We start from the raw sequence: 17,872 nt of genomic DNA, 5'->3' as shown, positions 1-17,872 counted from the left end.
CGTTCAAAAATGATTTGAACATGGGTAACAAGGTAAACAACAGAATATTGCTTGTGTATGACCAAATGGCTTAGAGGTCACAGCACTTAACTCACACTGCTGAGTTCTTTCATTGGAATCCATGTCGCTATGCACGATTAAAGCAGTGTTAGGGTTAAGTGTACTGTAGTGAGTTTATGATCTCACCTCAGTCTCCAATGCCTGCATAAAAAAAACATACATGATAATAAATATATATTTGCGCTGCATGTGTATAAAATATGAGAATACAAATGTGCGGTTTTACTATAGTGTGACAATTTCATTGCACATTATACAGGAAAGGACAATCTCGACTCTGTAAAGGATAATAAGGTCACTTGATGGATTCTTTGAGGAGTCTTCTTTAAAACATTTTCACAATACATGTTTTTCTGTATACCACTTATTTGTCTTTAGTTACTGTACAACATAGTGGGATATGGGTGTCCTGGAGATAAAAAAGGCATATTTTTAAAATATATAGTTTAGTTTATTGATTTGGATAATTTATGAAGAGAAAGAGACCATCATCAACAATGGGGAAGGGAGAGAGAGATCTTGAGCCCGAACCTAAACAGGGGCCAGTAGTCAATATCATCAGTGGATGGGGGAAAGCAGTTTCTAATCACAGGGGCAGCAGAGGGTCTCCCACTCAAGGGTTAACGAGGGGCTTTGGTTGCTGTGGCGGAGAGTGAGTTGAAGGGAATAGTGAGATGAGGGGGCAGTCTACCCGGTAGGCAAATTAGGCGAGGCACAAAGTCTGTCATGGACGGCAGGCCTTGCCTTGACAACTGCACTGCGACGGAGAGCGGGTTGCTATCGGCTGAGTGAGTATAGGAGGTCAGGGTTCGTGTCAATGCAGAGTTCGCACAAGGCGACATCAATGACCTCCGCCAATGTTGCCCAGCTTTAATAGACACTTCTCATCTATGATAGGGTAAGGACCATAATTAATTCTGACTACGTGTGTTTGCATATATTCAAGTTTCATCCCAGGCTTTTTATGATTAATCTGCATTTATATTTCACTTCACGTGTCCGGATGCGTGTTTGATTGTTGTGTAATTGTAATTTCCCCACCATGGGAATATGGAATTTCCACTACTGGCTCAGGTCACCCAATGGAGATTAGCACTGTTTCATGCCTGTTTGAGCATTGAGGCGTTTTGGCTTCAATCCGAGACGTGCAGACATATCTGATGCAAACTATTGCATTACGTGTAGCATGTCACACATACATACATACACACAAACACTTGCAGCAACGGATGTTATTGCAACAATGATATACTTGTGTAATTCAACATGTACCAAGGGGAATGCAATAAAATATTCATTACAATGATATAATAGAAAAACAAGGGACTAGCCTACTGTAATATTGTGTACACATGCAAACCTAATGTAATACGGATGCATTTGTTCAGCAATGAAAACGTTAATGCTTCATAATGGCATCCAGCCAACACAGAGAGAAGGCACTAAGCAAGCAGGGATTCATAACCCAAATGTACTTCCGTGCTGTAATTCTCGGATTCATTTCCAGCTGCAATTCACACTTGGCGAACGAGGCAGGGTGATTGACGAGCCTTTGCTTGGTAAACTGATTTACCCTGAAATTGCTTGCTCACGCCATCGTCGGCAAAAAGCCCCCCCCCCCACTACAGAGACCTTTAGAAAGTCCCCCCCCCGGAGGGTGTTGAAGCCTCCTCTTTCATGCTGGGCAGATGTCTGAGAAGAGTTATACATTCATAGCATTTATCCCACCGCACATTTTTCTGCGATTGACTATTTTGGTGCACCCATTTAGACTGCTGGGTTGGTAGAGACGGAGAGAATGAATATATTTCCACAACTGTCGTGCCGGGAGATTGAACTGACGCCCTTATGAGTCTGGTGTCCGAGGCATTACACTACAACAGCATCTCACTACTCTGCAATAATCGCCTTAATTTATTTGCACCATAGTGCGATTTAGAGAACAGGATCCGTTACTCCAATGGCTGTGGAACATTCCACAGAGCTTTGTAGCCCAGCTGTACTTCCAAGCGGTTTTTTTTTCATCGCGTGTGTAAACCATTTGCTGCCAATTTTAGTCATATAATTTAAAGCTGTGACCAGCAGCGTCCAACATGTGCATCCTACTAGATAACAGGCTGCAAAAATCTAGTTTTCTTAAGATACACATATATTTTAACTGAGATTTCATGAAAAAAAATCCCATGACGTGTGTTCTCTTATTAGATACGAGAGACAAATGTTTCCACACAACCGAAACACAACCTCGGTGAATCCGCACAGCACCAAGAATGACTAAATACAGAATTTTAAAGTTGCAATATTTAGAATGTGTATATTTTATTGAAAAGGTTTAAGCTTTCACATTGCTGTTTGTACATTTTGAAAGGCTAAATCTTTGAAAGTATTCAGCGATTGAATATGCACAATGTCGCACAATTGTTTGCTTGGTTGAAATTACTCAAATTCCATTTACACTTCTTGTTTATCATAAAAATCTGAATTATAATCTGTCTTAAACTGTAGTCTGATGTTTTATACCCATCATGTATAAAATACACACACTGCCTCCTTTTTATGTACATTTTAATCTGGTAAATCTAAAATTTAGATTTTGAACAACTACCATGATGTGATCTGATGGAATATTTTAGACGACTTCAGAATACATTATAAATCGCATCTAAATGATGATTTACAGCTCTTTGTCATTCCACTGCTGGATGGAGAACTCCTCACGCCATGTCCGTTCGACCATACTTCACCATGCTGGTCAGTGCATATTGGAGAAGGGGACCGTGACCGGTTCAGATATTGCTCACCACTCTTGTTATCTGTAGCCAGGAATAAAACTCCTGTCACCAGGTTCACAGTGCAATAAGAAAGCCACTGTGACATTACTTCAACACAGAATGTGGATAATTTTTGTAGATGATTTGTAAGATTTTAGAGATGGAAAAATTGTGCATCTTCTCGAGTGTATTGAAACCACGTGGTAGCTGTATCATCTACCATCAAACTGATTTTGGATGGGTAAAATTGGACTGTTTACAATATTTATTGATGTTTTACTAGAGTTTCTTCTTTCTTAAAACGGAATTATTGTACCCAAATCGAGTCACTTATGTGGCTATGTGGCTTTGAGGATAATTCTGAATTTAAGCACTAGGTGCTTTCTTGGGGTTAAACCATTTCTTATTAAACAGTGACTTTGGCTTTAACCTAGGCACTCGTGACTGCATGAGGAGACGTTTATTAAACATGGCAAATGCATTGAATGTTGTCCAGTCTACCGATTTGGTTTAATCAGCAGAAACACTCATGCATCTACTCAGTCACGCAGTAGCCTATAAGACACCTTTAGTAAATGAGTCTGGATGACTTGTGTTGTAATGTGTTTTTTTCCAGTTAGCCTCTGACCAAATCACCTATAATGTGCCCAATCGTATTAGATCTAAGTGACTTAACAGGATGGGTCTGAATAGTGTTTGGATGCTACCGGACATCCGTGAAACTACTGGACATTCGTGAAAAATAGCTTCATAGATCATCGGATTCCTCCAGTATAAATACGTATTTTATCCTGGATGGGCTACCACTGTACATTAACAGGTCGTTCGAGGCCTCGGGGAGTCACATGGTGGGGAAGAGAGGGCCGTGCAACACAATCACTTGTTGCACTGCACGTTTATGCTCCCAATTCAGTGCCCCTCACCTTCACCAACCCGATCTGTCCAGCCTACCCACACAGCGAGGGGAGTCCCTCGTCCAAAAGTGCACCGACGAATGGGTTGCATGTGTACATATTACTGGTTTGATGCCAACATTCAATTTACATTGGTCCTGATATTTGGTAAGGCACTGTGAAATAACGTTGAAATGCTTTGTTCTCTGTCGATAACTTGGTGTATATATAATGTATAAGAAGCCTCTGGTAAAAAAACAAGAACAGCCTGCAGTGTAAATGGTACCCTATTCTTAGGTTTTTTCGGTAAAGTCACGTAGGTAAAACATCAAAATTAATGAAAATAAAATAAAAACAAAAACAAAAATCACGACGTTTCGGAGGCAACACAAGTCTCCGTCATCAGGTGGGACCGTCACAGCCGAATTAGTTGCATCAAGTGAGGCAATGATTCAAGATGTAATCCCTTAAAAGCGAGTTGAGGGGGGAGGAGAGGGGGGGCTCATCAGAATGTGGTAGCCAATGAATGGAACGTATCGGGAGGGAGGGGGGCGGGGCTCAAAGACAGCACGGAGCGCCAAGCACAACGCATCGGGAGGGGGAGCGGGGGGGAGCGGGGCCAAAACAATGGACGACGGCTTGGACGCGGTTGCCGCTGCACACGCCAACACAATGGACAGAGAGGGGGGAGGGGAGGTCTGATACACAAATGGTACCCATTTTTACTGCTGTATAAATGGTACCCATTTTTACTGCTAAATGGACAGAGGCAGGGCGGATTCAATACATGTGTTCATTGCTTCAGAATTAATTTCATTGCTTCAACTGCCACACGGGGAGATTGAACCAGCGATCTCTGGATTGAAAATGCAGTGTGCTAACCATTACAACAAGGTAGCATCTGATGCTTTAATAATGTAATAATGTGTTATGTGTGAAGGGAGGGACTAAGACTGTGGTTGGAATCCAAACTCAGGTTGCTGGCTTCTTAGTACACTAAATGATAGCATTACAACGTTCTATTACATATATTAAACCTTTACACTATTAAAAGTGTAGGGACGCATTCCATCTTTATTTTAGTTATACCTTGCTTGGGCTGTCCTTTAGTCTCCATTGAGTGTGTTTGCCATAGCTACATAACATCGTGACCCAATTTGCGTTGTATTGCAAGCTATAGATTGTGAATATTATTTTGAATTTTCTTCTAGATCAGATTATTCGACTTTCTGTATTGAGAAACTATTGAGTAATGCTTCTATGATTCTGAAATAAACTCAACAAAACGGTACTTGAGTTAATGTCCTCAAAGGAATGATGGGCTGAGTTAACACCAGACCAGGAATTGAACTTGCATCCTTCCGATTGCATGCCACTCGTTCAATCAGTCAGCCACTTGGTTTAATTCAGGCTGCTGCTATGACCGGCTTGAATGATTTTTCGCATGACAGCGAAATGGCATGATTTCTTAATTTCCTAAATGGCCGATAACTTTTTACTCCCACGTGTAACGAATGATCTTGTGCAGCAATCTGAAAGAAATTTACTTAAAAAAAAAAAGAGACATAGGGTCGACCAAAAGTAAAAATATATTTGTGTTCTGATTGTAAGTTAAGGGTTTTCTGTTTAATAAATGATGTTTACCTTGGAACTGTATTGGATGACCTTGGCTTTGATCTTCCAAGCATAGGCCGATGAAGAGTACTGCACACATAAGAAATTTGATCTTAGTTTTTGAGTGTAACAATTGGAAAAAGTAGCTATGATATTTTTCACCAAGATTACGATCAAACACGCATATACATCGTCTTATAGATTCTCTCTGTTCTATTATAAAATGCCACTTAAAAGGAATGATATTTTCTGAGAGCAAACATTCGCATATTGGTTCTCTCGAAAGTGAATCAGGTTGTATGAACATTACATTAATTTTCAGCCCATTTTGTTAATCCACGACTGGATGAAGACGTCACCACTTTATCTGAAGGGTCAGTGGGTTTACACCATTGGAACCTCATTTGCCAGTAAAAAATATGATAATTGTTTTTTTACCCTTCTATCTGGCAACAAAACTGACACCTTTTTTTACAGCTCTCATACTCTGATGGTGCATTGTCTTTGAGTTGTGCGCCTTTTGGCGTCATCTGGTCCAACCCATGTGAGACTAGGCTCTAAGGAAAGCTGTGTCGGGTGTGGACCAATCAACTTCAAGGACAGTGCATACATTATCAGAGTTATGTTTTTTGTTTGTATTATGACTGCAGGTATTGTGGTCTATGCAAACATGACTCCTTGTAAAAAAGGTGTCAGTTTTGTTGCCAGATAGAAGGGTAAAAAACAATTATCGGTCAGTGGTTGCTTACCCTTAAGATATCACTCAGGTCGCACTGCGCCATTGCTCTAGCCATTTCCCGCATATATTTGTGAAACATTTATTTGATTAAAGTCATCAGTATAATGAAAAATAGTGCTGAAATTTGTCACCGTTAAAGTGTAAATCAGGCAAAAGAAAGAGGAGTGATTATTTCAGCAGAATACAGTTGTCCAAGCCACTTCTATGCATTTCCATTCATGCAGAATAGGCTTAAAAAAAACTAATTATTGCTGGGCATTGGAATAACTGCGATGAGATATAATATAAGGTGGTTTGAGATTCTGGAGCATTTAAGCACCTTATCAAATACAAATCGTTATCTTGATGCCAAACTTACACCATTTCAAAAAGGAAGGCGAAATGATCACTAGATTTCATGCCAAACTGAAAGTTATTACATTTGGCTCATTTGTACTGTGGGAAAAAAACTACCTTTGACCAATAAAGCATTACTTATCAACAGCTTAATTACAGTATTTAGTGGTTGAGAGATCATTTTTGTGCAATATTTAGGTATTTACAGTAGTTTAATTGACCATGCTGCCATTTGAGTCTCAGGAAATAATTTGTAAAACGCAATTGCTTTGTAACATGTGTAAATGTCGTATACAATTGTTATCTGCATTGTTTCTCAGTTATTTTCCTACCAACTACGATGTGTATCTGTACTGCGTAAGGTCCATCCATCAGTCTTACTTGTGAGCATATCTAGCCCCCTCAAAATTGCCACTGGTGTCTTTAAGTGCAAGTTTTGCAACCGACTGTAGCTGTCATATTGGACATTCTGCCATTAAATTATGGAAGACTAACCGCCACAGTGAAATATTTAGTACTATATGTTATATGAAAGTGCTGTCCAAAGTACCAATTTCAAAATTCAGATTAATTTTCCTAAATATAGAATGTACACCTCAACAATTTGTCCGTGTAAAATATTGTCTACATCCTAATATGTGTGGGCTTACCGTTGATTCTAGATTTGAAGTTTTCGTGACTGCAAGGGTCCATACTCTTTGGTTTCGGAGGCAACATAAGCCTCCGTCTTCAGGTGGAACCGTCACAGAAAAATTACTGTATCAAGTGATACAGCGAAGTGATACAAGTAACACGTCGTGATTTAATTTATTTTCTTTTTTACCTACGTGACTTTACCGAAAAAACTTACAGTTGATGTTTATCAAGTCACCTTCAACAGTTTCAAACCTTCAAGATTTTTTTTTAAGATTAGACGTAAATATCTTTATAAATACCGTAATACCTCGGTTAACGAAGTTCATGCGTTCCATGATATCACCTTATTATCATAAACTTTGTTACCGGAGGTAGATATAACGTTGGAGGCATAGGGATGTTGTTACAGGACTTCAGAGATGGGGATACAATAGGAAAACATTGCTGCACAGTAGCCTTCACTTGTCTGCTTGGTTTAAAGTGGTCTTTAAGGTGGACTGCACCAACCCTAACAAACGCGCCATTTAACGTTTCATCTCTCCCACCTTTACCCCCACCCCCTCCTTACGATCTGCATTTTCATTCCCAAAGGAGATGGATTTACGCTGCACTTCTTGCCCAGTTAAGGCCACTTGGTCGTTTGGGTGACGTAACGGGGGTCGTAAACATAACTTTGTCACTGCAAACAACAACAAAACACCACGATAACACAATCCTGCGGAGGGAGCTGGTAGGAACGTTGGCCTGCTCGGTCAATGGCCAGGGTCAACGGCGGCGTGGTGTATTCCGCAAATATGCCCGACTGTGAGGGCGGGGACAAGCCGGCGTGAATAGGTTAAACGTTGAGTTTTATAAGGGCACCACGGGGTGACCAGCCCCTCCCCACCCAGCCCCACCCCTCCCACCCCCCACCCAGCCCCTCCCCACCCTCCCCTCCCCACTCAGCCCGACAGCTCCCACCCCCCACCCAGCCCCTCCCTACCCTCCCCTCCCCACCCAGCCCCTCCCCACCCTCCCCACCCAGCCCCTCCCCACCTAGCCCCTCCCCACCCAGCCCCTCCCCACCCAGCCCCACAGCTCCCACCCCCCACCCTCCCCTCCCCACCCAGCCCCTCCCCACCCTCCCCACCCAGCCCCTCCCCACCCAGCCCCTATCCACCCTCCCCTCCCCACCCAGCCCCTCCCTGCACGACGAACGGACGGACACAATAATCCCCTCTGGGCTGGTGGAACCAGTGGGTTCCTACCAGTAACAATTTTACCAACACGCGGAGCTCGGGAGAGGGAAAACTGGGGCAAGCATGCCCCGCTGGTCGTGCCACAAATGAGGGGGAGACTCGCCAAGCTCTTCGCCAATTAACTGCTGGTAACGTACAGCAAACAAAGCCCAACTCGTTGCGTTTGCAAGGACACGTGCAGCGTTTTCAACTCCGCTCTTGTGAATCTATTTGCATTTTTTCTGAAGATGTATATATTTTTTAGATTTTTTTGCAAAAAAATGGTGGGGGGTCCTCGATGTACGACTTCGTTCCGTCCCAGAGGATTACTGTATTGTAGCAAAATATGCGAGCGATAATCTTTGCCACTGTGGATAATATTGACAGTTTGATGACTAGTGCTTGACGCACTAGAGAAATGACTGCGAGTGCACCGATTTCAAGAGCACGCGGCTAGAGAAATAAATAATCACGATAGCACCATTCGAGCACTTATCTCAAACGATGTACGGTTAGTCTCATTGTACTTATGTCATTTGTCCGACGAACACTGCAACTCGCAGTATTACATGTGACGCGCATGGAGAAAACATCATCTGGAAAAAGCAATTAGCTTGAAAGTTAAACGGAGCAATTGGTTAAAAGTTACCATAATTGTCAGGTAGAAGTTTGAAATTAACTTTGTAGCATATAAACATATAACTACGTGTAAATATTTTCAAATCGTGAGATTAAGGTGCAGTGGTGTCATCTGCAGCATACTGCATTCTTAAAATAAAATGCCCTGCAAAGTATGCTTGCTCATGAGATCGCTACTGTTTATTATGCTTTAGACACTGTGCATATTCAATAGAGAAGTCTCATATAGAAATTGAATTTTTATTATATGTACATTGGATATGCACTACTGTTGAATGCGTGGAGCGGTTGAGGAATGGGAATGTTTATTTATTTTTTTGCCTGGTGTAGTTGTGGCAGGTATCTGTCAATTATTTTGATATTTTATTTGTCTCGGGTATGATTGATTCATTATACACAATGACAGAAGCCAACATTATTGTCCATATTCTTAGCTATCTCGCATTGAATGGATGGATTTGATACACTGTTCAACTACACACACACGCAAATATTAATACAACCATGTCTCTTATTTAGTCATAATCAGAGCACTCAGTCAAAAGAATACTTGATACTGTTATAGAAAAAAAAAAAGGAAATTAATTGTCAGAATTTAGGTGAATACGGCATAACCCAGGGCACAAAGAGAAGTTCATGATAAGGCAAATGTAGCCGATCCACCCTATCCCTCTTCTTCCGTCGTGAATCCTGGCAAGGGGGACAGGTCGGCTAAATAGACAACAACAACAACAACAATAAAAAAGAGTAACGTTGGGTGACGATGAGTAGGTCCTCTGCGTTGTGTTCCGTCTTCCCGGAGAAGTGGGTGACTCCACAACAGCTGAAACCCCAGGTGGGTTTGTGAAACGGCAAAACTTAATTTTGATGTGTTCATCGGAAGGGCAAATTGCGTCTCTGCAAGAGCGACCAGAGACACCCTCCACGTCACAACACCGCAGCAGCAGCAGTCCGGAGGTCAGCCCACATCTAAATTGGGGACGTGCTCCATGCACTGCTGTGCACATGGGGAGATCGGGGTCCAATCCCTGATCACCGTTGCATTAAATAATACAATAACAAAAAACCGCACCTCGCTAACCGTAGCTATTAGCAGAGTGCACAATTATACGTGGTATTAAATCACAGGTGACCGCTCACCGGCTACACAAACAATGCAACAAAGGCAACCATCGGCTTTCAGTCTGCAGCAGACGATTTCTCACGCAAGCATTGAGACGGTGACATGGCAGGCGTGTAGGAATATCCCGTCCGGGTTGAATGTGAACTCGTGACACACACACAGACACACGCCGTCTCTCGGGTGATGACACAGCAGCCAGCTGGTTGATGCAGCTGGTGATTTACCAGGATGTGGTCGAGGTCTTGGCGACGTGTAGAGTGGTGATGATGATGATGGTCCTCTTTCTTGAACGGTAGGTGTGGTCGGATCTTGACTAAGTGTCGGATAATTACGTTCTTTTTTTTGTCAATGTCCGACATTGACGTGTCTTCACCGTGATGATTATTCACAGGCTTGTTGGTTTACAGTCATTTCTTCTTTATCTCACGCCATGTGACCTCGTAGCACAGTTGGGTGCAATGCCTTTCCTTCAGCAGGAGGCACATACTGTATGTATTGTCTTTTTCTTCCAATATTTCTTCTGCAACACAACACCCACTTCAGGTCTCCTCAATCTCCCTTGCCATTTGTCTCGGCTTTTATATTCATTGGCAACTGTACATCTTCAAATTTGCTTTCAGCATATCCACAGGTTTAAAACAATTCCTCCTCCACTGCTTTACCATTCTATCTCTGAGTGGTAATGCCCAACTTCTACCAATACCAGCTCCGCAAGCACGAGAGTGCATGTTACCCGGCCAACAAAAACATCAGGGTTGGCCCAGGTACTCCTCTTTTCCTCTCTCCACTTCTCTTCTGCTACCTCTCATCTAATGTAGCCCACTGATTGTATGAATGGGCCAGTGTATAAGATGTAATCATTCGTTTCTTCTTCTTGGTTCATTCGGTAAAGTCACGTAGAAGGGAAATAATACTGGTAGGAACGAAGTGGACCAGACCACCAATAGATTATACCGTCCGTCCGTCCGTCCGTCCGTCCGTCCGTCCGTCCGTCCGTCCGTCCGTCCGTCCGTCCGTCCGTCCGTCCGTCCGTCCGTCCGTCCGTCCGTCCGTCCGTCCGTCCGTCCGTCCGTCCGTCCGTCCGTCCGTCCGTCCGTCCGTCCGTCCGTCCGTCCGTGTATCAACATCGCCCCCTACTGCAAACACTTGGCATGACCCTGTCCGACAAGATGGCCGCCCGCTCCCCCTGCGATGTGAATGAAACAAGATGGCCGTCGCTTCCGGCGCCTCACGGCGAAACTTTTTGATCGACTGACTATGGGCGAACTCATTTATTCTGGTGGGTGAACAGTGGCGGGGAGGGGTGGAGGAGGAATTGATGATAAAAACAAACTTGCACCATCGTTACAGCTGCCGCGACGAGAGATGTGGGAGGAGAAGCGGCGACCGCTGCCTTGCAGGTGAGAGGTGCGTGTGTGTGTGTGCGCGTGTGTATGTGTGTGTGCGTGTGTATGCGCGTGTGTGTGCGTGTGTGTTTGCGTGCGTGCGCGTGTGTATGCGCGTGTGTGTGCGTGTCTGTGTGTGCGTGCGTGTGTGTATATGTGTGACTGTGTGCGTGTGTGTGCGTGCGTGTGTGCGTGTCCGGCCCACTCGAGCGGCGTGATGAATAGGCGCTATTGGGCTTCGGATCGTTATTCACGGCGAACTGGAAGCGTAGCAACACAACTTCATTACGTGTGCGTGCGTGCATGTGTGTGTACGTGTGTGTGTGTGCGTGCGTGCGGTGTGTGTGCGTGTGTGTGTGTGCGTGTGTACGTGTATGTGCGTGTGTGTGTGCGCGTGTGTGTGCGGTCGATATCCCTGTACCGGTATTAGTATTATTCCTACCAGCCCACCCCGCAGGGTCCTGTTAAAGTAATACAAATAAAACATAATAAAATACAATTCTCACGACGTTTCGGCCACAACGCAAGCAGCCGTCCTCAGGTGAAAAACAGGTCTGTCGGAAAGACAGCGTCTGAAACCTGAGGACGGCTGCTTGCGTTGTGGCCGAAACGTCGTGAGAATTGTATTTTATTATGTTTTATTTGTTTTATTTTATTATTTCCCTTCTACGTGACTTTACCGAAAGAACCAAGAAGACGAATCCCTGCAGTCACGAAAGCTTAAAATCGAAATTCATTCGTTTCTTGTTGGATGTATGTTCTTTCTCTCTTGTGCGACAATGGAAACCTTACACATTTACCAGACCGTCACGGTTTTTTTGGCCTTGACTCGATCCTCCATGGCGAGCATCAGTGGGGAGTGAAATCTTAACTGATCCTGGTGGGCCCCTCCATCAAGCTGTAGTGACCAACACGATGAGGTATGGTCAAACAACCCCCATCACTGACGTGGTGTGGAGAGTCCTTGATCTCATTTGGATTCTCAAATGGGTATAAATTCTTGTGGTCCTTTGTGTTCCCGTCATGTGCATGTGACCGTGGCTCTGAAGACCGATCGATGCCTGAGTGGCCATCTCTGCCGCGGTGGTTGCACTTGTAGCTTGATGTTTGAAGAAAAGTTGCCTCGGCTGTAAATAATGTTACCGAATAGGAGGCATCGTGAACTTCTGATGAAAGAGCATTACAGGAATGGACAGTCGAGATCAAATAGCGGCACTTTTCAATATCGTCTCTGGATGAAGGAGGAAATATGGGAGAAATATGTTGCCTCTCTGACAGTACTTGTGATGTGTGCTGAAGTAGAGGCTAAACAGATTCCTCTTGCCAATTGCCTGTGATTGATTATTTTGGATCTCCCTTCATTCGGGAAATACATCGTATGTCTGCAGAATGTTTATGCGTACGCATTCCTCATTCTTTTCAGTATGTATTGCCCTGCTGTGCCTGCAAAGCGTCCGGAAATGCCTCTTGTATTTCACCAAAAAGTGTTTCGTAACATGAATTTCTAAACACGTACCAAAGAGTAATATAATGAAATTAAATGTCAACTTGTTCATGTTCCTGACAGAATATTAAGAGGCTTAGAATAATGAATGCAGTCAAAATTCAATGTGTTTGGGTTTCTATTTGCAATTTGCAACACAAATATAACATGGCATTTTTGGAATGAAAATTAAGCCGCCGAATGTTTGGGGATATATGGCATATGTTGGACTTCTTTAGCACCGTACGAAGCCGTTTCTCCAGGTTCTCCGGTTTTTCCCTCCACATTTAGAAACATATGTTTAGAGTATTTTGTTGCGAGAAATGTCCACATTATTTAAGGCCAGGTTGCTTCTGAAAAAGAGCAACATAGCTCAATGAGCCTTACCTAGTAAGATAAAAATAGTAACATGCTAATCGGAAGTGCAATATATTCGTATTGCATTAACTACTATTAAAGCAAGATTGTAATTCCTAAAAGCATGTTTAAAAACTGTACATGCACTTCAACTGCACACTGTCACTTCTAACTCATTTACATTTAGAGAAATTAATATTTACCGAATGACATCCGCAATAATATACGCTTTACAAATAATTTTGTAAAGTAAAGATACATTCAGATTACAGTCCTGTATTTAAAACTTAAACTGCAATCTACTCTGAAATGAATGAGACATTTAATTTTTATCGCAATTCGTTCATGGTAAAGTGGTTAAGGCAAACCGACAAAGGCATTTTCATGCATATTTCGTAATTTGTTTAAAAAGCCTTGCATTGACCGTTTAAAATTTTAATTTTCCACATTTATTTGGCAAATACAGTATTATTATCACAATAAATATCTTTGCAAGGTTCCTTAACCGCTTCCAACGTTTTCAACGTTGCCACACGTGCACCCACTTCGCCATTTTTTGTCCCAATGCATGTGCAACGGCGGAGTTCATTTTGGGTTCTCCATATGCACCGCACATGCTCCTCATCAATAGGCTGCCTCCATCAGAGTGGGAGAGGATACATCCCAGGATTGTTTGGTGTCAATTGGCTTCCCCGCAGGGACATTGCAATCAAGCACTGTCACTCTTCTTTTGTGCTATTTGTCATGCCGAGGCATGTTGGGGCATATCCTTATATAAAAAATAAACCTCACCCTGCTTGGAGAGTAAATCATGTCTCATCGCCCAGAGCAGGACTGCTTCTTCGGCTCTTGGAATTGACCGTGGCAGTAGCAGCCACTGAAGTGGTATAACCGTTTCTGCTATAGGATAAATATCACCTTTTCATCCGTGTACAATTGTTGTTGCAGCATAATTTCAAAGTCAAAGATTGATACACATGAATGGGACAAAACAGTAAAGGCGGTGATAATAGTGGTATATTATGCATAATAATAATAATTAAATACAGTAATAATACAGTAATGATTTCAGCCATTCGCAAATTCCACTGCGGGATAACGGCTGCCCCATGCCATGTCAGTCATGGGAGTTGTTGGACCATACTTCACCATGCTGGTAAGTGTTGGTTGGTGAAGAGATCAGTTTAGGTGTCACTCATCGTCGATATTAGCCATATCCAGGAATGGAATTTAGGTTGAAAGTAACTATATACAGTTATTTACATACATACAAAATGGTGCATAATCAAGAATACACGTGTCTTGCTAATTTACCTTTATTTAGTGCTGTGATTTTATGGCAAGAATTTGTTATTTTTGAAATGTTCGATACAACTGGATGTCATCTGTACTTGTCATTGTACATACAGTACTGTATAAAATCATCGTGAGTTCTTAACTGGTTAAAACACGTACACTTATATTATTTTTAGCCACATATATTACTTTAAAAAAGTAGTTTTGTGTGTTTGTGCTCTAGATCACATTTGCATAATTTCAGAATTAATTTTGCCAAAAGGGAAGCTCACAACAATGCTGTTTGTAATGGGAAGCCCTTTAAATGTACATCACTACAGATCGCAGGAGTCATGGGATAGTTTTAGCATGTACTTCAGTGCAAGTTGCAAGCAACCCAGTGCTAACGTTGGCATGTGGTTGGAACCGTTCCTTGTTTACTGCGAAATGGGGTTGAAGAGTGGTGCACGATAAGCTATGAACCTGTTACCTGAGTTTGATTCTTGTCCACGACTAATATCGGTGATATGCGCCATCAGAATCGGTCCTGCCCTCACCCCTTCACCAACCTACATTGGCCAGTATGTTATAAAAAAATAGATGTCACGGGTGGCATGGGGTGGCTTTGATTCATTGGTGTTTAATGGTTGGCATTTTAAGGGAAGCTGTTTAAGGGATGGTGTTTACGGCTTTTTGTTTAAGTGTTGGTGTTTAAGTGTTGGTGTTTACGGGTTGGTGTTTTCAGGTTTTTGTATGTTTGGCCAGTATGTTAGAAACAAAAATATGTCACGGGTGGCATGGGATGGCTTTGATTCATTGGCGGATTGACGGTGGCTGGGGCTGAGAGTCAGTTCAGGTATCATTCACCACTGATGTTAGCCCGAGTCAAGAATCAAACTCATATCGCTTGGTTCAAGGTGCAGTGCACTAACCACTGTGCCACCATTCCCCCCACCCCCTTAATAAAGGGCGAAGGAAGATTAGTGTGAGGACTCTTAACATGTCATACATGATAGCGGTGCTGGGTTATCAGGCTCTGGGGTGTAACCAGGTGGTAGCGCATTTTCTGCTTGATATAGAGCATTGCGGTTTAAATTTAGTAGCCACACCGGTTAATACTACATGTGTATAAACCATAACTACATATACTGTGCACTTTGCAATGGACTTGATACAGTAAATCTAGCTGTGACGGTCCCACCTGATGACGGAGACTTGTGTTGCCTCCGAAACGTCGTGATTTATAATTTTATTTCTATTATTATTTCTATTATTTTTACTTTTATTATTTATTTTTACCTACGTGACTTTACCGAAAAAACCTAAGAGTACCTATAATTGTATTATGAAGAGTGCCGTATGCGTGCTGTCGTCATAGTTAAAATTATTCAAATCAACATTTTATAAAGTTACACAACAATGCCCCCAGCTTATCTTGCTTCGCTCTTCTCGTTCTATGCTCCTTCTCGTTATCTATGTTCACAATCCCAGCTGTCTGTTCCCACTCATCCCTTTCCCCAAAACGCCATTCCGTTCTTTCTCGCTTTTAGCCCCCTTAAACTGGGCAAACTTCGCATACATGTCAAACAATCGGCCTCACTGACGATTTTTCGTTTTTCCCTTAAAATTAATTTCCTTTCCCTTGCTTACCCCAACTCCCATTGCCCCTCCATTCCTCATCATTAATACCATCCCTCGTCCCAGCTTCCCTACCCATTCATGATACTCACGAATCGTTAACCACTCATTGTCACTTTCATCACCGTTTATTTCACACATCATCATCATATTGATTATGTACCACCATCATTTTCATCAATCCATGTCATCTCATCCCAGTGTTTTACTGTACAATTGCTAATTCTCTGCTCAGCGCCTTTCTTAAGGCGCTATATAAATTAAAGTAAGATGAGAACCCACTACAATAATTATTGAATTGGGTAAAATCGTATGGCAACATCGCCCCATGCTGGCAAACTATACCCACTTGTTAGACACAGCGCCTTTGTGATTGCCTCGCGCTATAAGCATGGCACGAATAACGAAGGCACTCATGATTATTATTTGTATGCAGTGGTTGTGGTACCAAGAGAATGCACACATACAAAGGCTGGTGGATGGGAAGTCTTGCTCTCCACCAGACGGAGATGCCAAAGGGATGCAATTGGCAATTGGGATGATTCGAGATTGGTTCTCTTGATCGATATGTCTAAAAAGGTCAAGTGTAAGTAATTAGGTTAAAATCAAATACATTTCAATGAAGCATTGAGTCAAGGTTTCAAATCCAGTGCAATAACATTTTGTTCATATATTCAGTAGCTCGACGTTTTCTTCAGGTGCTGCATTTTTTTTGGCTCGGATCACATTTGACCTTTAATTTCCACTGCTATCTACTACCTTCTGGAGGAAAAGAGTAAAACGTCTTGCCTGGTGTAAATTGTAATTTTCAAGACATCGTACTATAAATCGTAAAAGCTGTGATCTATGATGTATTTAGGAAATAACTGTAATGGGGAGCAAAGAAAATTGTGCCTGTGCACTATAAAGTGGTTATCTAAGTCTCTCTTTCAAAATGAGATACTGGTCTAGATAAGATCTCAATGAGGCACATTGAGTGATAGATGTAATTATCATATTGCTATAAATTGTAACACTTGAAGCAAATTCATTCGCACCAAGAAAAAATACACGTATTGAGTTTTGTGCCCGATGACTTCTCATAATGAGATGTGCTGTCAAGGTTAGATTGTTACTGCAATACGTATGCAGGGTCATCGCAAAACGCTCCCCACATTAAATATTGAATCATTCATCACTCATCCCCGTACACACGCACACAATTGGTTGGTGGGTGCACACACCGATAAACGTCACCTGGGGTGCTCAGGGTCTGGCATCGCCAATGCACATCACCGAGGTACACTTAATGGTTGACTGTCTGATTCACCCAATCTCTCCTGCATAAAAAGGGAGCTGAGTACACGCGCGCCGATAACACGATAAGGGGCCGTCCATTAATGACGTCACGCGATTTTGGACGATTTTTGACCCCTCCCCCCCGCTTCGTCACACGACGTCACAAAAAGTCAGACGCCCCCTCAAATATGACGTCACAAAGCTCTGCCCCCCCCCCCCCAAAAAAAAAAACATGCTTCAAATCGCTTTAAACTATTGTCATTGTAGTGCGTATTTATTAAAAAGTATATTTAAGTAGAACGTGCTGTCTATATTTATTTAAAGTTGCGCATTTTGATGTGACGTCACATTTCTCAAACCCCCCCCCTCGTCACAAATGTCTGACCCCCCCCCCCCCTAGGTGCGTGACGTCATATATGGACGGCCCC

The 17,872-nt window shown here is 42.6% G+C and overlaps 1 long non-coding RNA gene across 1 annotated transcript in view; it reads left to right on the top strand.

Annotated features, from left to right (window-relative positions):
- Positions 1–773: 773 nt before the first annotated feature.
- The window catches only part of LOC144932220 (uncharacterized), a 91,114-nt gene continuing 74,015 nt past the window's right edge, over positions 774–17,872 (top strand). Inside the window, exon 1 of the long non-coding RNA XR_013636866.1 lies at positions 774–958. This is a non-coding gene — a long non-coding RNA (uncharacterized LOC144932220). The remainder of the gene's footprint in view (positions 959–17,872) is intronic.

The sequence above is a fragment of the Lampetra fluviatilis genome, chromosome 5 (genome assembly GCF_964198595.1).
Source record: "Lampetra fluviatilis chromosome 5, kcLamFluv1.1, whole genome shotgun sequence".
Taxonomy (NCBI): domain Eukaryota; kingdom Metazoa; phylum Chordata; class Hyperoartia; order Petromyzontiformes; family Petromyzontidae; genus Lampetra; species Lampetra fluviatilis.
The sequence above is the reverse complement of the archived record's forward strand: the minus strand, read 5'-3'. Positions and strand labels throughout refer to the sequence as shown.